Source organism: Schistocerca serialis, chromosome 1 (genome assembly GCF_023864345.2).
Source record: "Schistocerca serialis cubense isolate TAMUIC-IGC-003099 chromosome 1, iqSchSeri2.2, whole genome shotgun sequence".
NCBI classification, from domain to species: Eukaryota; Metazoa; Arthropoda; class Insecta; order Orthoptera; family Acrididae; genus Schistocerca; species Schistocerca serialis.
This window is the reverse complement of record NC_064638.1, coordinates 150,324,371-150,346,946: the sequence shown is the minus strand read 5'-3', so window position 1 is coordinate 150,346,946 and position 22,576 is coordinate 150,324,371.

Below are 22,576 nucleotides of genomic sequence, written 5' to 3'. Positions count from 1 at the left end.
CTGCCTAAGAGACGGAAGCATCAGCAATTATCAACGGTATGAGCATGCATAGGGCAATGGAAACCAGTGCGTTAAGGACACGTAATGTATATCCACAGTGAGTGTGGTCTGTAATTGTGAACTGTCGTGATAATATCTCTATCTGCAAAAGACACGGATTTGGTCCTCCATTAGGATCACCTGGGGGCACTGCCTAAAGAAAGGTGATCAAGAAAACAAATGTGAATCACCAAGGAAAGGATAACATTCTACTAATACGAGCGCGTAACGTCAGAGGTTTGAACGTGATAGGTGAACGGAAACTAGAAAATATGGAACGGTAAATGCAAAGGATCATTGCAAGTAAGCACAGGCTCAAGGCAACAAGTATAGTGGGGGGGGGGGGGGGTCAATGTAGTGAAATGGAAGGAAGATAAGAATTTCTGGTCAGACAAATACAGGGTGATATCAATAGCAGCATAGAATGATATAGTGGGAGCAGGATCCATAGTGAATACGATGGTAGGACAGAAAGTGAGTTACTGTGAAAAATTCACTTATAAGAGCATTCTCAACAGAATCGACAGAAGCACACCGCTAACAAGCATATTTATAGTTCATTACATTCTGGATTGTCATGCAGAAGACGAAGAGACGTGACGCTATTCGATGGACAGTTCAGTACGTAAACGGAGACAGAAAGCAAGCGTGACTCGAACGCTGTAACAGGAAAAGAAATAGAAGACAGAGGTCCGGAAAGATAGGATCCATGGTAGGCTAGAGATGGTAGAAAGACTAAGTTCTGCTATAAATTACAATTAGTAACAGCGGTTACACTATTCGAAAATCGCCATTTGGCCATTGCCATTTGGCAAACACAGGAAAATTTAAGCTGGATTACAGCATGACCCAGTCAGAGCTTACGAAATCAGACATTGCATAGCAATGGGTACCCAGGAGCTCACAATTTAGTAAAGACGAAGAGTAGACTGTAGCTTAAGCCTATCTTCCGGAAAAGTTGGAAATAAGTTGGATGTGAAAGTGCTGTGCAATGATGAGGCATGTTTGGAGTTCTTTGAGGCTTTACTTACTGTGAAAATGAATACCACAATAGGCAAAAAATTTGAAAAGGATTGGATATATCTAAAAAGAGCAAATGTAGAAGTTGGGCAGACAAATAGAAATGAGATTTGTAATAAACTTAACATCAAAACGACGAAACAAGGAGGACATAAAAAGTAGACAAATACAGGCAAAGACAGCATTACTGGACAAAATACTCTGCTAGTACCAAAATAGGCCATAATTGGAGAAACATACTTCTGAAAATGTACGTTTGGAGAATACCACTGTATGGTAGTGAACCATAGACAGTAGAAAACGGGTAAAGCTTAGAATCGAAGCGTTAGTGATGTGTTCTGTAGAATATCGTTTAAAACAAGGTAGGCTGATAAAACAAGAAAAAAGAAAAATTGATGAGGACACGAACATTTGGGCTACAATGTCCCTTTCAAGAAAGAACATGATGGAGCGTGTGTTAAGAAATCAAACAATAACTTCTGTATCTTACCGTCACCACCCCCTTGTAGACCTAAGTCGATTTACTAATTTTGAAGTAATTTAATAATTTGGGTGGCTGGTCACATGTTCAAAGCGCTTGGCACGCTGAGACAGTGACACACTGCAGAGGGAGGTAGCAACGGTAGAATCCGAACGAATAGTTTGCATAATACTCATCTTTTATTGTCCTTCTGCCTTGTTGTATGTTGTAGGCTCGTAGTCCACTGTGAAATGCAATTTTTTTATACCTGGTCTAGAGGATCCTCGGCTTCGCTTTGTTAAATAATATGAACTCTGATGGATTTTCCTGTGTTGAATAGACATATTTTTAGTCATTTTACTTCAATACACAAATTAACGTCAACCACCGAGGTAACACAACACTCGTAACTTGTACTCCGTCCTCGCACTTCAAATTCGTACTACTAACGGCCCAAAAACTAAGATTTATCTCTAACAGCATGTAGCAAGCAAAGTACTATCATATATCGATCTATTTGTCCAAATCATGTTTTAAACATACATTTCGAAAATAAAGAACAAATAAATGTTTGTCGTTGGTTATCGTTTTAAGAAGTCCATAATCCCCATCGTTATTACATAAAGTGTTTATATAAGTTGACGTTTATACATTTTCGCATAGCTATATGGTAGTGTGTTTTAAGTCTTCAATGTGAAATCGGTCATTTCATATGATTCAAGATCGGTTAGTACATTTACTTCACCATAACCAATTTTATTACGCATACTACTTCAGTGAACGGTAGAGGATACAAACTGTAGGATAAGACGTAGATGGGAACATACCCAACGAGTAATTGACGGCAATGGGTGCAAGTGCTGTTCTGAGATGCAAGGTTGGCACACGAGAGGAATTCGTAATGGACTGCATCAAACCAGTCAGAAGCCTGCTGAACCTAAAAAAATGCGCAAGTCTTACTCATTTTCACTGGACTCTCATTTCCCTAGGCTTCAGCGGTTACACAGCTTGCATGGCTATGAAGCCTAGTAAATGTTGTTCAGTATCGATACGTCGTTTGCTACGTGACAAGTGTAACTAAAGAACATTTCTGGTCACTCTGTAAGAATTTAAGAAACAATCTCAGTTTACTGTTCAATTTTAAGTTTTATTTACTCCATGAAGTGCTTAAATGTGGCAGACTATTCAGGAAAAATGATAATAAATAATAAAAGAACAAATAGTAATATTTGTAGTTCATTTATGTAATAACAGTGTCAACATGGCATCAAAATCACTCTGTAAGCACCGTGAACCATTACAGGTAAATTTCCTATGTGAAATTATTAATTTTTTGTTATTATTTGCTCTTCCACGTGGAATCTTGTTAGCTACCGAGGATAGGTGAGCGATAAGGGGCCGAGTAACTGAAAGAAAAAGAAAAGTTCCTCAATGACCACTAGCAATGGGCCATAAGAAGCAGTGTTACAGCTATCGGCTACGTGAGCTACTGCATTTCGCAAGGGACATTGTAACCCGTTTCTTGTTGAACGCAAAATTGGAGCTCTTACGTGGTCATCCTGAACCACAATTTTCGTGGTTCCTCTAATCAACCGAAGAGAATATTTGGATTATTTCTTCTAACAAGACAATTCTACTCTGTAAACACAACTACGCCCCTGAAATAGTGTTGCACTTAGATTATTCGATAAATGTATAGCAGCATTGTTTCGACACAGCATTTTCAGTGAACAAAACACCCAGGATATTGTACTTGATTCAAAGAGAATAGTTATATTTATACTGTTTTACCAAGCTGGTATCATTCATTCGCTTCATGATGCACGTCATATGATTTGAATACCTTTACTCGAAGGAACACTTTAGCTAAAACTTTAATAACGATAGTTACTCCGTAAGTCTTGTAATGATTTGTTCTTTCACTGCGTTATGTAGTTCACACTAAATGCACTCAATTAACTACATAGCTACTTTGAACACTATAATTTCCTAAAGGTACTTGTAATGTTCAAAGTGTTATACGGAAAACCACAATGAAATTGATCTGTGTAGAGGGGCATAATAAATGTGCATCTTATTGGTGTTTTACTGTTATAACGATTCCTTTTTCTCTCCATCCAGATTATCAAACACATATTTTATGTAAAAAAACACTTCTAAGGTAAATGAAGACGCCTAGTCTAAACAGTGGCAGGAAATAGTTGATGAGAAACAAAGTCACTGCATGTAAGACATGGTCAGTGATTTGCTTTATTTATATTGGTTGATAGTTCCATTATAAACCAAGATAGAGCCCTTTCTCAAATTCTACATGATCGCTGATGACCACTTTGACAGGATACCAAACACAGTACCAAAAACATAGCTGGCAATAGTAGTAATGCGTGCAGTTTGTGTATCAGAAAAATGAATTTCCGGGACTATTTGAACGAAGCTGAGGATAATGTGGACAACTACCACTCAGATAAAGATCCTAAAAACGTTCCTGAATGCAAATATACTTCAAATGTTCCTGCTAATCAGATAAATATGATTATTTATTTATGTAAGTGAAAACCGTTTGTCCATTGCCTTCGGTTACGACCGTTTACGTAATAGGGCGATGGGAGAAATGTTAAGGCACATCCTTAACATTGTCTACATACTTGATTTCGTTTTGTGCTAAATTATGATTAATTTCTGAGATTGTTATACTTTATTTGCGTAAATCGTGTTAATGCAAACCTTAATATGAAAAACTGAACCAGTTCGGATTTTTAACTCTGTATTTATGAGAGGTTTTGAAGCAAATTTCGTTAATTCGCCCGGCGAGTAAAGTGTGATAAGTCAGTGCTACCCCATGTTAAGCGACCTCATTTTCAAGCAACATTAATTACCCACTGACGAATTTTTAAGACTAAAATTTTGTGTAGAATTTACCATGTTAAAATATGTAGTAACTGTTAGGTATATTTGAAAATAACGACTTGTCCGCATAAAAAAATCGTTTTACGTGTAAGAGAAATATTTTATTTGTGAGATTTTATTGAAACTTTACTGTGCAGTTTGTCCAAACAATCAACTTCTTCCTCACTATTACTTGCAGCCGAACTCTTCAAATATGTTGCATATTACAAGAAGGAAATAACTAAATGGGCACCACCACTCGGTAAACACGATTAAGCCCCTGAAACAGTGTTTTACGTAGTTCGTTTCGAGAACTGTCAAATTACCATTGAATCAAACACAACACGATACAGCAGAATCGCATGAAACGATGATAGGTGTTGCTAATACATCTAACAAACCCACATTACTAACAGACTGTCTTATTAAGATCACCAGAAGAACTGAAGATAAGATCAGAAAGTGACAGAATCCATAACCAAATGTCAACAGTACAGTAAACGTATCACTTAATACCTGCGTATATCTCAAGGATTCTGTCACAAAAAAGAAATGAACAGACATTGCGAAACAGACTCCTCTACAATTTTACACAATCTTGTGCGCTAAAAGTGGAAAGTTACTTTGTAACTTCGATGATGACACTGTCGAAAGCATGGTTTTCTCCATTGACCTGAAAACGATCCCCGTAAGTTAATTATGGACGAGTTGGTGCGCATGCCTATCTTTCGCTGTTATGCAAGGGCAAAGGTGGCGCCGCACGTTCATTGGCTGAAAAATGTGTAATTAATCCCACCGTGTTTCATTAAAGCTTACGATGGGACAGTGTTTTCCCTTGCACTCTGAGACAGGTAATTTGAAACGGCAGTCGCCGTAATTGTAGGGGAACTTGTAAAACTTAATTATGGTAGGAAATGTGGAATACGTTGGAATTACTATACACCAGGCTTCATTGCATTCAAGTAGTGGGTACAGCTCCCAGCGACACGATATGCCATCTATCACCGGAAATCGAATATGTTTAGAAAGGCAGCTGTGAGGGAAAGTATAATTGCAGACTTTCGTGGGCAGCTTCACACTAATTTAACGTGAGCGGCGCACGTATCAATGAAGAAAATAATTTACAATATGTTAGGTTGTATTAACCTGTGTACTCAATCTGCAAAAGCCCAAATGATGCTCTTGGCTACCAGTAGTGTATTAACGCGATCGAACACGTGTGTCGAAAAAAAAAATTAGTATTATCACAATGAAAATAAACCTGAATTTCCAGCTGGAGCCCTACACGTGGTGCAGGATGGTTGCAATTAAACTTTCGCTACTTGAACGAGTGTAGACGGAAAACTATTTACCGTAAGAATATCCAACTTTATAGGAATGATGTGGACACTGTACGTTGCAGGATTTGCGTTGTTAGTAGTTAGTGTAATGACTTGCCGTTACGATTCGGTACTGGTACGGCGTCGTAGGGTTCAAACAGAAGCATTAGAGTGCATTACAGTTGCAGAGAGTCAACATGGTCTGGGTAAGGTGAATAGGACTTTACTCGTCAAGCTGTTTTAACAAAACAGAAGAAGTAGTGCTCCTGCTCTTCGTAAGTATCGACGCATTAGAGGAATACGGAGAGGTCTTCTTTCCGCAGCGGGGATTGAAGAACATGATTCTGGTGTTCGAATTAACTGGCGAATTTGGAATTGCTCCTGGGAGAGGTCGACGGCCAATTTTGCCAGAAAATGTTGAAGAGGTTATTGTTGCCATGGCTGAGAATGTTGGATGCAACGTGTGATCTTCAAGTAGTGCAGAAGCTGCATCACAAGAAATGAAAATCGCTGAGAGTAACTGTGAAATGGTATCTCTAGTACTGTTCCAGTCGGTTGTGTTTGCAGTTTGTCGTCACATAGAGCAATGTTTGTAACCTGGAACTTAAATATGGTAAGCAGTTAGCAAATGTTAACCTCTCATGTAGAAATTAAAATGTGATTCATTTAACGGTTTGTTCGTTATTTCTCTCCCGCATGTCCTTACAAATGTTTCTAAAATGTTTCGTTTTACTACGATCACTCGGTTGACATGGAGGCCATCTAAAGTATCAATAGTTTAATTATAACCACCCTGTAATACGCCACCAACCCATTTCAGAGCTTTTGATGTAGCATTGATTTACCAAATACATGCGTGGCAGGCATCAGCCACCCCACCTCGGGTATATACGTCAGCGCAACACCTAGAAACCGGTGAAATGTTCAGTAGCATAGCCAGCTTTACATAGCCAGCTTTCTTGTCGCGTTAACTAAGTATCAAAGTGAATCTATATAAAATCACTAATCTTTCGATGTGTTTGAAATCACCGTTGCAATTTTCTGTTTCTACTCCAGAAAGAACAAAATTATTCTTTGATTCTTTGTCGATGACGTGGTCATTAGAGACAGAGCATGAATTTGTTTTAGGCAGCGACAGCGCGTGAAATGTGCCACGTCTTTTTCAAAGGAATCACGCAGCCGTTGACCTTAAACTATTTACGGCAATCACGGAAAATCTAAATCAACATCAGGATTTGAGCCCCGCTGTTGCCTCTAGTCAGTCTATTGCCTTTTGTTTAAGGAAACTGACTTTACGTTTTGTTGTGCCCATACTGTGCAACCTTGCTGTTAATATTCTGCGGTTGGTTTTACTGTGTCCATTATACAGTCGGTTAATTTGATTTAACATCAGTTCACAGCTTACGTGACAAGCTTGGAACAGTTGAATTCACGGACAGCATTAGAGTAAAACTCATTTATATTATGAAAAAAATAATGTCCTTCACAATTTATCATCTTAACGAATCATTATTAGTATTCTGACCGGCTTGATTTTAGCCCCTCCCCTCCCCTTCGCTTCCTCTACTGCATCAAAGTCTTTCAGCTACAGTGGGAATAGCAACAGCTGTCCATATGGCAGGTGTTTTTAAGCAAAACAAAACAAGACCGCATCGATGCAATTAATGTTGAGACGAAATCATAAATCGATTAATCTGTCACTAAATACATAAATAACGACATACTGAACTTGAATCTACGTCCCTCATATGGCATTAGGTTACGTATTCTTAGATCTTCTATTCACATATTTTTATACATTTTTAACATGAAAGAGATTGAGGGGTGTTTCATGACAGAACACTAAGTCAAACGAATCCAAACGTTGTTCTCATAGCTTACAAAATGTTCACTGACCCTGTGCAGAGTATATTAAATATTGTAAGGAGTCTCCAAATACACAAAAAGCAAGTTAGCAGAGCACATTACCTGTAAGGATATTGTCATTGCAAGCTACTTTGACGGAACTTGACCAATTGGGAAATCACATGCGCTCATTGACCTTGGACGCATTATGTCACTAGCGTGTGTTCTCTACATGATGTGGCGAGATTTTATGTCATCAGTAACCTGATACAACGCGTCGTCAGCAACAATTTCGCATCGCCAACAACACACATACATACACACACACACACACACACACACACACACACACACACACACGCACACGCACGCACGCACATACACACAAACACACAGACACACACTCACACACACACATACACACACACACACACACACATACATATTTCGCTCAACCAGTCGCCGCCCAGTGTTTTACCAGCCATTAATGCGGAATGTAACTAACAATGCCAACAAAAACCGAACGACTTGCTCTGCAAAAAACTGATGTAATGATCAAAAGTATCCGACCAATCGTAATTTTTCGCCGTATTCAAAATTATCCGAACTATCTAAATTTTCTGAAGAATTCAAATGTTTCTGAAAGATCTGAATTTTGCCTGCTGGGGAGAGGCATCCAAACAGTCTGCATCATGTATCAAAAACACTGAAGATATTGACAATACAGTATTTTCACATCAAAAATACGTAAACACATAAACAGACACCTCTACTCATTTTTTATGTTAGTGTTATTCCCTCAGACTCTGATAGTGTATGTAGGCATAACTTAACAGTGCGTTGCAGCTACTGGATCTTAAAACGGTATTCTATACCAGAATTTGAGAGTGCATGTGCCATAATCTGCTTTAAAGGGTCAAAAATTGTGTGTATAATTTCTCAAAATGTAGACCGCATGACACTGCATCAAATCGCCTTTCTATACATTGCAGCATTACAGACAAGTGTCAAACGAAACTGTAGAAAACTGCCCATACTCAATACCTTTCATGTAACGATCAAATAGTCTATTGTAATGAGTCAAAAACAGTTCATTATAATGAATACTTTGGTACTTACTGTACACTTAAAAAGGTACAGAGTGTTCAGACACTATAGTACAGTCTCTCTAGAGTAATTATTATTTTCACATTTACTTCTGAAAATTATTTTATATTTAGCGAACCAATAACCCTGCATTGGTTGCGAATGATAAACAGAACTACAAGAGTCATCCTTTAGCGATGGACCATTACTTTGTCTTATATTTCACTGTCAATGTCAGATACCGTACAGCCGGTAAGTAAACTTCACTTCTTTATTATATTCTATGCTTTACTCAAGGACGTGGAATATTCTGTTATAGAAGTTCAGACGACAAACAGTCCATCTGCAACATATAGGAGACATTTCTCAGTTTACCTCATTTTCTATATCCGCAGCATACAGTTTACACTTTTATTTCATGTCTTTTCTACATTCACAACATTTAGCTTATATGTACATATTAGGACGGTGATAACTTTATATTGCTTTTATTTTGCATGTTGGTATTCTGGTTGCTATGTGTTTATTTATCGAATGTCTTTTTTATTTGTGGTTCATTATTGCTATTTGAGATACATACTATCATTCTGTCATTTGTAGACAGTGACTGGAGCTACTGATGCTAGGAAATAGCATTGCAAGCGGAGAAATCGGAACATTTGCGACATAGTCTTTTCCTTGCATTCAGTAGAGGGGTGACAGCAGCGTGGGCAGACAGAAACATTTTCGCCGTGTGCGGGGATAATGCCGCTAGACAGAACACGGAAAGAAAGTGGTTTTCTCATTTTAAGGAGGATCGTTTTGACATTAGTGGCTCAAGACATTCAGGGTTTGATGAAGATCTTTTAAACACATTACTCTGCAATGATCCACGTCAGTGTACGCGATAAATGATATTTTCATGCAATAGGGAAAGTTCAAAAATCGGGTGTATCGGTAACGCATGCTCAAAGCCAAAATCACACAAATCAGTGAGTGGCCATATGTGCATCTCTACAAGATATAGGTGTTCAAATATAAGTCAGAATGATATCCTAACATGTTACATACATATAGACTCCACAGTTCACATGCTCACAACAATTAATTTCTTCGATTGCTATTATATTGCTCATTAATGCCTTAACTGGCGGCAATAGTTCTTACAGAAAAATGCATTAGTTACTTACAGGTTCATAAGGAAAAACACCTTTCTTACTGATTAAATTAAACAGCTTGCTGTTGGGGAAATAGTCTCTCGTTAATTTCAACTCTACAGGTTTTAAAAACATTAGACATTTCGCTAGAGAAAGTTAAAGAAATCTGTAGTCTGAAATTTTACATCATTATGATGTTGTTGTTGTGATCTTCAGTCCTGAGACTGGTTTGATGCAGCTCTCCACGCTACTCTATCCTGTGCAAGCTTCTTCATCTCCCGGTACCTACTGCAGCCTACATCCTTCTGAATCCGCTTAGTGTATTCATCCCTTGGTCTCCCTCTACCATTTTTACCCTCCACGCTGCCCTCCAATACTAAGTTGGTGATCCCTCGACATCTCAGAACGTGTCCTACCAACCGATTCCTTCTTCTAGTCAAGTTGTGCCACAAGCTCCTCTTCTCCCCAATTCTATTCAATACCTTCTCATTAGTTATGTGATCTACCCATCAAATCTTCAGCATTCTTCTGTAGCACCACATTTCCAAAGCTTCTATTATCTGGTTAAGGGAATGGCAAATGTGCATGACCTGGGGAATGAACTTAATGAAGTTAACATGATATAAAATGTCTCCAAAAAGGACTGTAGCTACTTCAGGTTCTTGGGCTTAAACGAGACCATCTTTGCTAAGCACATGTCCCAAAAAATGCACCTTTGAGGTCATAAAACTGCGTTCATCGAGCTTCCAACGAAGGTCGTTTTAGAGAAGGTGTTGGAAAACCAGTTGCAGAATTCACAAATGCTCCTCGAGTATAAAGTCCATTACCCAGATGTCACTAAGGTAGTTTACGCAACAGAGAATGCACTGAATCAGCTGCTCCAAATATCGTTGATAAATTACTTGTGCTCACGAGATTCCACACGTCGCCGCGCGGGATTAGCCGAGTAGTCTAGGGCGCTGCAGTCATGGACTGTGCGGCTGGTTCCGGTGGAGGTCCGAGTCCTCCCTCTGTCATGGGTGTGTGTGTTTGTCCTAAGGATAATTTAGGTTAAGTAGTGTGTAAGCTTAGGGACTGATGACCTTAGCAGTTAAGTCCCATAAGATTTCACACACATTTGAACATTCCAAACGTCAAGCGATTAAACTGATAAAAACCAATGGGCATGTTGAGTAAGAAGAAATCCCAAGAATCAGCGTCCAATGACAACTGCAGGTGTACGTCACAGAAGTCGTTGCATACAAATTACTGGCCCCCTGCCAATTCGCCAACAACTCCTCTCTCTGCGGAAATGGATCCGAGTCCATGGCACATTGTAGGTTCAATTTCGGCTTAAATCACTGCTAAGAAACATGGCACTGTGTGGTGTCCGAATCTCTATCAGAGGAGAGGCCCACTGACTCGAAGGAATAGGAGAAATGAAGTTGAGGTCCCACCAACGCTGTAACTCGGCCTGGAGCTAGTCGCACAAAGCAAAGGAAATGGGGTAGTAGCACTTAAATTTAGATATCGGTGAGGACCTTAGAGAGACGTTTGCTTCGAAATTTTTTTGTCCGACCCAAGGTATTCTGGCAGCATGTCGTAGGACTGTAGTAAGAAACACAAATCTTGAAATGGGGCTGACAGAGACACTGAATGCACTGTGTTAGCTATCCGGAAGCCAAAAACAGAGAGGCGCCAAACCCAGAAATATTGTCGCCAATAGTGAATTTACTACTAACAACGTAAGTCGTCGTTCCACTTTATAACTTGCAGGGACGGCGAACTGGGATGACCGGAAATTGGAGTGAGACTTGTTGTGGGAAGATAAAGCTAATGAATCGAAGTTTTATGAGCAAATTGTGATATCTATTGAGATGTGAGGAACTGAAACTCAAGTATTAATTAACAGTGGTAGCCAAACTAGAGTCATGTCTCAACCATTTTATGAACATATCACAACAGTAACAGATATCATTTAGATGCCTGTTATGGATGTAAAAGTTATAGGTGCTGCTGGTGTCTATAGCAACCAATTAAGAAGCAAGTCTTCGTGCAGTTTCGTATTAAAGATATTTTATGGTAGCATGATTTTTAGTGATGTATTAGTCATGTATTGAAATTATTATCGGCATAGATTGAATGATGAAAGATAAAGTAACTGTTGATTGTGAGAAAAAGTTAATGACGTGTTCTGCTTGAAACAGTACAGTACATGACGAGCCCCCACCTGACGGCCTGCTATTGGCAGATTGCCCTCGAACAAGAATCGCGCAAACGGACAACATTCTTGCTTGCAGAAAATGTTATCAGTATATAGTCATTCGCTTGAGATTGGACACGTGTGTGTCAGTGTTCATCCGAGAACTCGATAGCGTTCTATGGAAAAAACTTGATGCCAGAACTACAGTTTACGTTGGCGATTTCTTAAAATCAACCTCTTCATGGGAGGAGCATTGTGAACTGTTAAATGAGATTTCCAAGCAATAAGGCACGGAGGAATGACATTGAAAATATTATTACAACTTCTGGAACAACAAAAGACCTGTGAAAAACAGAGGCGAAAAGAAGCTGCTCGCCACCGAAAATCAAAAAATAACTGCAGATGTCTATTGACCTTTGTACTACACGAAGGAGCAAGTTTTTATTGATCCAGAGTTATTAATTTACTGAAGAATAGTAGTACATTTGTATGGAGAAAGGGTTGTCAACTAGCGTTCGAAAAATTAAAAGAAGAGCTTACGATACTCGCAGTTTTACATCATCCAGATTTGGCGGTGCTATTTTACATCGGGAACCAATTCATGGGACTATGGTATCACAGTTCACATTTTCCAAGATGTGGGGAAGGATGGAAATAAGGACTGTCGACCCATAGCTTTCGCTAGTAGGACTTGGATGAATTACGAAAGAAGTTGTACTGTATCGGAAAAAGAAGCTATAACTATCGTATGAGAACTCAACAAATTAGTAGGTTTCTTATCGGGTACAAAGTTATACTGCATATTGACCATGAGGCTTTGGTGTATTTAAAAAGTTGTAGATTGATGCATGATCGGTTGATCAGATGGGTGTAATACACGGAACAATTCGATTACGAAGTTTGTCATGAAACGGGTGTAGACGATAGTGTTGCAGACGCATTTTCTAGGCTACCATATGATCCTGGTTGGATAATTAATAAGGAAAATTCACAGGGAATGTTTAAATTCATGTACTTCAAGGGAGTTGACAGAAAAAAGGAGGTAGAAAATGTATGTAAGAATATGTGTCGTTATTAGAACGAGGATGGGTGTGTGAAGTTGGTTAAGACTGATTACGATGCCCAGGATGAGAAAGATGAGAAATTGCGGAAAGATTAGATCTATGGTAGCATACCATATCCACGTAAGAATACCGGCAAGGAAGTGTGGCGAGTAAAGTAGCCAAGGAAGTATGTACCTGAGTTGATCGATTATTTTCATTTAGCTTTTCGTCATTGTGGGCCAAAAAGTGTTTAGACAAGTGTAACCTCCCCACCGAAATTTTAAAAGAAAAAAGAATGACAATACTTAATAGAAATGGGAGCCAAGTGTAACCTCCCCACAAAAATTTTAAAAGAAAAGGACGATACTAATTAGAAATGCTGATGGACATTGCTCTATGCGTAACCTGCCCACAATGAAATGTACTGACAATGGCAACAAAAATGTGAAATTCGCAATCTGACTCAAATATAAATTCCTCATGAAAAATTAAAGTCCATTCAGTGATAAGAAAATTTAATTAAACCGAAATATCGGTCTTTGGCCCTGTGTAAAACAATCAGAATTAAAGTCTTACCTCGGAATAAATGGATGTCACATATCTGCTCTTGTTGTTGCGCACCGCTTGGAGGAACTGCATTGCAAATAATAATATTCTGTTTTTTTTTTGATTCTAGTGAAATTTTTCTTCAAAAGAAGTGGAATGAAATGGGAAGTGCAACGAAATCTTTAGTTCAATAAAAAATTAAATTTTCGAGAAAATGCTTTTGAAATAAAAATTATTATTGGGGAACTTGTTGGAGAATAGTTACAATAAATAAAATTTTTCATTATCTAATGATTATATTAATTAACAGTATACCTTATTCACCATCTTGACCAGTGTTGCCGACCGCTCTCCATGACGACTATTGACGTACAGCACGCGACGACTACTGACTGAGTACTCGCAACGACTAGACAGAGCTACAGACTCGCAACGACTGAACTGACAGACTCGCAACGACTGACTGACTGAGAACCGCTCGCAACACTCGCGCGGTCAAGCGCATACTCTCTGGTCACAGATGCTACAATGCCTCGCCATCGCTGCTATGTTACATACGTGTTTCATAACCCTCCACTGGGGGGGCAAAAATTTGGCAGCGATGGTGAGTCATTTGGACTTGCCAAGCGCGGCAAAATTTTTCTTTAATTAACAAAATTCTACAACTTACAGAATATTTAAATGTTGTGCACACGCACTAAGTACAAAATATATCAGACAAAGACAAAATGTGAGTACAAAACATAGTAGCAAATCAGAAAAATGTATATACAAATTATTTGACAGATAATAAAGTGCACAGGCACTGAAAAAATTCTTTAGCATATGCAGAACAAATAAACAGACTGGCAAGAATAATTAGATGTAGTACATAAAGTAAATGTTGTGCACACGCACTAAGTACAAAATATATCAGACAAAGACAAAATGTGAGTACAAAACATAGTAGCAAATCAGAAAAGTATATACAAATTATTTGACAGATAACAAAGTGCACAGGCACTGAAAATTCTTTAGCATATTCAGAACAAATGAACAGACTGGCAAAAATATTATGTTGACAAGTGACATAAGTGATGTGGCAAGAATCAGGATAGGAAAGGGAAGGATTGCATCATGGTTGTAGCACTTTAGATTGCACACAGCTGCTCTGAAAGTCCATATCTTTCCACAGAAGTACAACACCAAGTGACACAACTTGAAGTTCTTTTCCCATCAGAATTTATCAGTGTAGCCAAGACACTGAACTGTCGTAGTAATGTTCCATGTTTTCATTTTGGCAGTACATTACGTACACCAAACAGTGGGACCATAATAATGTCTTCATCGCTCATGGTGGTGGACAGCATGTCGTGTCAACACCACACTCTTACAAGGCACACCAACGTAGAATTAGTGCAAAGCCAAAGATAGTGCTCCATGATCACTAGGATAAACAGGACAAATGGACATTGCAGTAATTCAGGGTAGTCAGCTTATGAGGTGAAGGACATCAAGTCACATAATATCGACAATTACAGACTTAATTAGTAGTTTGTGGCATTCATAGCCCAGTTATTGAACATTTCTGTACCAAGTATGTAGTATTACAGAAAAATGTTCATTGATTGTTTTACATAGAATCAGTAGCCTTCTTTTCCTGGTTACAAAGCATTATGAAATAATCGCATTCCTTTCAGTTACAGAGTATAATTAAGAATCATTAACCTTCTCCTAATTACAGTTAATTAATCATTTGTCATTCCAATAATCATTAGCCTTTTCCTAATTACAGTTAATTAATCATTTGTCATTAATTAATCATTTGTCTAATTACAGTTAATTAATCATTTGTCTAATTACAGTTAATTAATCATTTGTCGTTAATTAATCATTTGTCTAATTACAGTTAATTAATTAATCATTTGTCATTTCAATATAGTAAGAATTATTAGCCTTAATTAATTACAAAGCATTATTAAACAGTCACATTCTTTTCTGGTTACAAAGTATCAACATTGGAAACAAGAGCTAATCAATGGCATAATTAATCACAATTCTTCAAGTGACAATTATTGGCACTCAGTGGCCAGCAAGTATTGAATAGAATCATCATTCAGTATTATTCAGGTTATTACGAAGTCATTATTAAAAATCAGTTAATTACAGTCAAATCATTAATAATCACAGACATTATAAGTGGTATCATTACAATAAACAGTGGCAGTTATTAGCTAGTGACAAAGCATCATTTTGAATATAGTCTCATTAAGAGGTCATTAATCAAGTGACATGCTATTCAGAGTTGATCAGTATTATTCAGAATTATCATAAACTAGTGACATTATGTGGGACTGGTAATACATGTTTTTTGTTAGCAATGCATTGCGTTGGGATCGATAATTAATTGCTGAGGCATAATACTTTTCGCTTTTGACCTATTGCTGCAAATGAGGATAGGTAACGTCATTCGTCATGAGTCAGCTGTAGCAAGATTATGTAACAAGGCAGTACATGTGATCACATTTATAAATGATAAACACAAATGGGTAAAAAATATAAAAATGCAAGTACTAGAACAGGTATAATAAGTAACAGGTTTAGTAAGTGTCATGAAAAACTTCTCCTGGAAAAAATACAAAAACGGATTATTGACCTGAAAGAAGAAACGCACACTATGCTGAAAAGTAGTGAACTTCGAATTAACAAGTAGTGAAATGTGTATAAAATGTGTTCCATAGCTGTCCTTTCCAAAACTTTCCGTCATCCTACTATGCAATGTAACACCTGCTGTCAAAGCAAACTGCAACAAATACTTAAATAACTACGTAGCATAAATACATAACTTCAACATTATCCTCATCTGTCACCTGTAAAGAAAAACTTCATTATTCATAACATCATATCCTTCATCATTATTCATCAGTATTCATTATCATCTGCAAAAAATCACTTCATTACTCATTATACAACTATTCCTTATCTCTAGCATATTTCATCACTAAAACTAAGATGTGTAGTTCTCTCTGACAGCCTGCATCAATCACCTTGTATTCTGAAAGAAAAAATTAGTTAAGACTGCTATTCTGTGATGAGTATAGTATATTCTTGTTAATGTTTGTTAATCCTGATCCATTTACTCTTCCTCATAAAGTTATTGCATCTCCTTTCGTTTATTCCGTAGGTGAAATTCCCATTTCTGTTGAATTTATTTCTTACACGCACCATTTCTTTCTGAAATTGATGACAGAGATTAATGTCTTGCATTTAAATCATATACCCACTAAATAATGACTGGTTTATGGTGACATAATTAGCCATACAGCATAACATGACAGAAAACGTAATATGTCAAAAACATTGACAGTGTTCAAATGCAAAAATATACACAGAATAATACAATGCAGTAGCAAAAAAAAAAAAATGTTAAACAGTCACGATCTTGAGGTGTCATATGGCAACAAAAAATGTCCAAGTCAACTGGTGTGTGTTATATCTTAACTATTTCACAGTACATACAAACAAAACTTGAAAACAATCATACACACAAAAAAGTGGAAAATGTGCACGGTCTGATGTGTAACGACAAGAAAAGCGACCTGCTAACCTTACCTTGCCGGGCACTTGCCAAGAAAAAATACGATAATCATCAGTAATTAGTCACGTGAAATAATTGCATTAGTAAATGGCATCATAGTGTGTTGAATCATACAGTGGTTTCACTCAATAAACGGTTTAATGTTTGATATATGGTGATTGCCTTTCGATTTTCTAGTTCTCAAAGTTTCGACATGTACAACATTGGGGTGAGGGATGCTGCGAATCCGATATGGACCTGCGTATAGAAGTTCAAATTTACTGCACTTACCTTTTAATTTACTGGATAAATAGTGTGTACGTACTAGTATCTTCTGTCCAACGTGAAAGTATCGGCGTGTACAAACCTGTTTTTGCTGTCTTCTCCGGCGCTCTGCGGCACGTTTGATGTTGTTCAGCGCAATGTTAATTATTTCGTGGTGTCGTAGGCGACGACTTTTGGGTAGTTTTACTAATTCTTTAATTTTGTTTGGTGGTTCAACGTTTTTCAGTATAACAGTCGGAGATAGCATAGTGGATTCATTTGGAATGGAATTAATTACATCTTGGAATGAGAGTATGTGTGTATCCCAATCAATATGTCTTTTGTGGCAGTATATTCTACACAGTTTACCAATTTCCTTCATTAATCTTTCACAAGGGTTCGAAGAAGCGTGGTACTTGGATATATAGATCGGAGAAATGTTTCTGGCTCGTAACATGCGTGTCCATACGCTACTACGAAATTGAGATCCATTGTCAGAAATTACTTTCATTACATGCCCTACATGAGATAGAAAATGTTTTATAAATGCATTTGAAACAGTTTTAGCAGTAGCTTTGCGTAATGGAGTGAAAGTAACAAATTTTGAAGTGAGCTCAACAGCGACAAATATGTAGCAAAAACCTCTGTTAGTTCTGGGAATCGGACCAAAAATATCTACAGCGGCCATGTGTCTTAATTTAACAGGTATAATGGGATATAACGGAGGAATATGTGAAGTGGTGTCTGATTTAGCTTTCTGGCAAATTTTACAAGACGCTAAAACTCGTCGTATACGTTTTTCCATGTTAGTAAAATAACAGTTCTGTCTCAGTATAAGAAAACATTTTCGTGCTCCGTAATGTGCGTAGCTTAAATGAGTGTACCAAATTAATTTGTTGACCAGTTCGTCAGGAATGCATAATAACCAATTGTTGCTGTCAGGATGAGAGCGGCGAAACAGAACGTCATTGCGTACAGTGTAGTGGTTCCTAATCGTAACATTTTTCCTATCTTGCCAAAGGTGTTTAATTTCTTTCCACACATTGTCCTTATTTTGCTCTTGCGCTATGTCCTGTAGTGACGATGAAATAAAATTTTCAAATGCAACTTGCTGAATGTACATGACACTGAAATTTGTTTTGCAGAAGTTGGTTGCTACGTCTTGCTGATTGTTGCCGAGAGAACGCGATAGTGCGTCTGCTATAACATTTTGTGTGCCGGGAATGTGAACAATCGTAAAATTAAATTCCTGTAAATACAGTTTCCATCTACTTAATCTATCGTGAGTGAATTTGGCTGAAAGTAAAAATTGTATCGCTCTGTGATCTGTGTAAACTGTGGTATGTCTGCCATAAAGAAAGTGCCTAAATCTCATAAAAGCCCATACAACACATAATGTTTCAAGTTCTGTAACAGAATAATTTCGCTCAGCAGGTGACAAAATGCGGCTTGCAAATGCGATGTTTTTAATTACTATAGAACCATCTTCTTCGATTTCCTGGAAAATGTGTACGCCTAAAGCGGTGTTGGAACTGTCGGTGGCAACGGAAAAATTTCTAGTAAGATCTGGGTGCGATAAAAGTGGTGCATTTAACAGAGCATGTTTCAAATAACATTCTCGTGAGCAAAATTCTGCGTGCCAAAAGTAATGTTTGCGTTACTGTAATATGCAATCTGTGCTGTATCTGGTTAAATTCTATCGTACGTGTTATTATTTACGGGAGAATGTTGTGGCATATCCACTATACGAACTGTTCTTTTGTTTCTTATTGACGTGTTACGCTATGGATGACACCTATTGTCTGTTTCATTCATGATTATTCGTTGTTGCTGATGTTGTTGCTGCTCATAAGATCGACTGTTATTAATGTACGCTGAAAATTGTGCTCATCATTTTTTTTTACGTCTGTCGTGATAGTAATTTCTATACGGTGTATTGCGATACGAGTTGAAATAGTGTGTTATCTGTACGTAGTTATTTCTTTGCTGCCATGCGTTACTATTTGTTGGAGCTGGGACTATACGTGCACGCGGCGAAACATTAAAGTTTGGTTGACCTTGTAGACTGCATTGCTGGTTAGGTATGCTAAGCGGTTGACTTTCATGCTATTGTGGTGGAAAACGTCTATTGTTACCAAAAAATGCGTTTGCTGTTAATTTTACACTTACTGATGATTACGATTTTATCTGTTATTTAAGTTCTCGTGATTCTGGAGTGCCTACTGAAAATTGTCACATTCGGTAAAATATTTGTCATATCCGGTTTTCATTACAATGTTTCTTAATTCTAGATAGAGCAATAGTTAAAGAGCAGTTTGGATAGATATAAAGGATAGTAGAAGAGAAGGCAGCAGTGCAGAAAACTAAAGATGAAACAGCACTACTACAGCTCGGGGCCCTATGCTCGCTACGGCACATATTCATTAAAGCGTAATGAATCCCCTGAGGTCATTTACGCACTGCAAATAAATTTTGGCTTTTGCGTTACAGGCAATTGCGGTATAAATTCAAAAGCAAATAGTTGTATCCAAGTTAATTCTAGTTTCTTCATTATAGGCAATGCTGTTGTAAATACAAAAATAAATTGTCGCATCTGGTTCAAAGCTAGCTTTTGCATTACAGGCAATAGCGGTGAAAGCAAAAAAATAAATTGTCGCATACAGTGCAAATCGTGTATCTGTGTTCTGCCATTATTAAATTCCTTAGATTTTCTTACAAATGCAAATTGCTCGAAATCTACGTTCTCGTCACTCAGTTTGATAACACGTTCAAGTTTGTGTGTGAATCTGTTCGTCTGTGTTATTTCGGATTTCAAGTTGCGTAGCTTTTCAGATTTTAATTCGCGTAGTCTCTGTAAATTGTTCACATTATACACGCTGCGTGACTCTGACAAATGTTCATAACGTGGCGTCTGTTGTGGTATGTTATTAACTGAAATGTTTTTCATCTCTGTTACTTCTTGTTGTAAATTTGATAACTTCCTACGTAACGTGTTGTTAGATGAATCGATCTCATTAATTGTCTGCTGTAAATTTTGAAATTCAGGCGTTTGGATAAATGAAACCGGTGCAGTATCGTCTGATTTATTGTCATTAGTATTTTCGACAGCATCAATACGACTGGCCAATTCATCACATTTTTCAGTCAGTATTTTAACCTGATCATCGGTTTTAGAATCAGACGCATTAATCTGTTTTTGCAACTTGCGCGTAGTTTCGCTCAGTTTTTTAACATCACCTTTGATAACAGCACAATCCTGTGTTAGATCTAATTGTTCGAATCTATCTGTCACTGTTTGAATATTTACTGTGTGTGTATCGGTTTTTGATTTAAGGTCAGAAATTTCATCCCGTAATTCCGCGTTCAATTGTTCTATGGTATTAATTTTGTCGGACACTGTAGTAATATTATTGTCTACATACGTCTTCGCTTTCGCGAATATTTTACGTTTGTCCTCTTGTCTTTGTGCAGTGATTGTTTCCATGATTTGTCGTTTTACTTTGTTTTGATCTTGAATAAATCTGCGGAAACGCGTATCACTGTTCTGTATGTGCTGATTAAAGCGCTCGTTAATCTGAGTGTTCTGCTGTTTGAATTTCGCGTCTATCTTTGCGTCCACTGAGCGCGAAAGTTCTACCGTCATTGCTCTAAACTCGTCCCGTAATTGTGTAGCTTTTTCAGAGCACTGTTTGGCGACTCCGCTAATTTCGTCTCTGAGTGTTTCTGTCGCGGCTGTTTGCATTTCCCTTAATTCTTGCGCAACCGACTTTATTTCTTCGCTATTTTTTTGTGAACAAGCCTCAATTTCCACGCGCAACTGTTCCTTAGTGTCATGGCACTGCGCGGCAACGGCTGTAATTTGTTCACTAAGTTGTTTGAAATTTTTGTCATTATTGTCAAGTTTTTCATTTAAGTGTTTGTTATCTTCCCTAAGTTGTTTGACCTGTTCATTAAGTTGTTGTTTGAGATCCGCATTATTATTGTCTATTTTCTCAAATTTTTCATTAAACTGTTTGAAATTTTGCCGCAAAAATGCCATAATTGGATCCGATTCAAAATTAGCATCTCTATTCTCTGTGCTGTTCAATGGTCGATCTGGAATTGTCTCTTTTTGCGTGACCATTTGGTCATTCTGTAATTTACAAAAAGGTTTGCCAGTTAAACATACACTGTCAGTCCCTATTTCGGAATTAAATAAATCCGTCGTACTTTCACTACACTGACCATTTTCATTCGAAAAATTTGTTTGTATGTTACTTGAATTTTCCAAATCGGGTGTGTTAAGCTCGGCAGCGCTCATTGCAATAGAGCGTCCCGCGTCATCAATTGTCGTCAAATTAACAGACGAGGCAATTGGGTTCGTTTGTTCATCATTAAGGTAAAAGTCATCATTAATGGTTGGAATGCATTGATTGTTAGTGAACGCAGGATTGTCATCATCACACTGCGTGTCATAATTACTATCGGTCACGCTGTTTGAGTCGGTAATTTCATTCAAAATACCTCGCGATACACTATTCACAGTCTTTCGCGGCATTTTTACAATAGTCACAATTTTTCAGAAAAATAAATAAGCACAATGCAAAAGCAACACACAAATACAACAAAGCAACAAATTGCCGTTGACCTGTAGAGAGAAAGTCACAATATTATTAAAAGCGTTGCGCTAAATCCTAATTATATCTAAGCAAACAAGAGCAGATATCTGACTGTTGTTCAAAAGACTCTAAACGAAATACGATCCTGGACTGGGTGTCGCCAAGTGTAACCTCCCCACCGAAATTTTAAAAGAAAAAAGAATGACAATACTTAATAGAAATGGGAGCCAAGTGTAACCTCCCCACAAAAATTTTAAAAGAAAAGGACGATACTAATTAGAAATGCTGATGGACATTGCTCTATGCGTAACCTGCCCACAATGAAATGTACTGACAATGGCAACAAAAATGTGAAATTCGCAATCTGACTCAAATATAAATTCCTCATGAAAAATTAAAGTCCATTCAGTGATAAGAAAATTTAATTAAACCGAAATATCGGTCTTTGGCCCTGTGTAAAACAATCAGAATTAAAGTCTTACCTCGGAATAAATGGATGTCACATATCTGCTCTTGTTGTTGCGCACCGCTTGGAGGAACTGCATTGCAAATAATAATATTCTGTTTTTTTTTTGATTCTAGTGAAATTTTTCTTC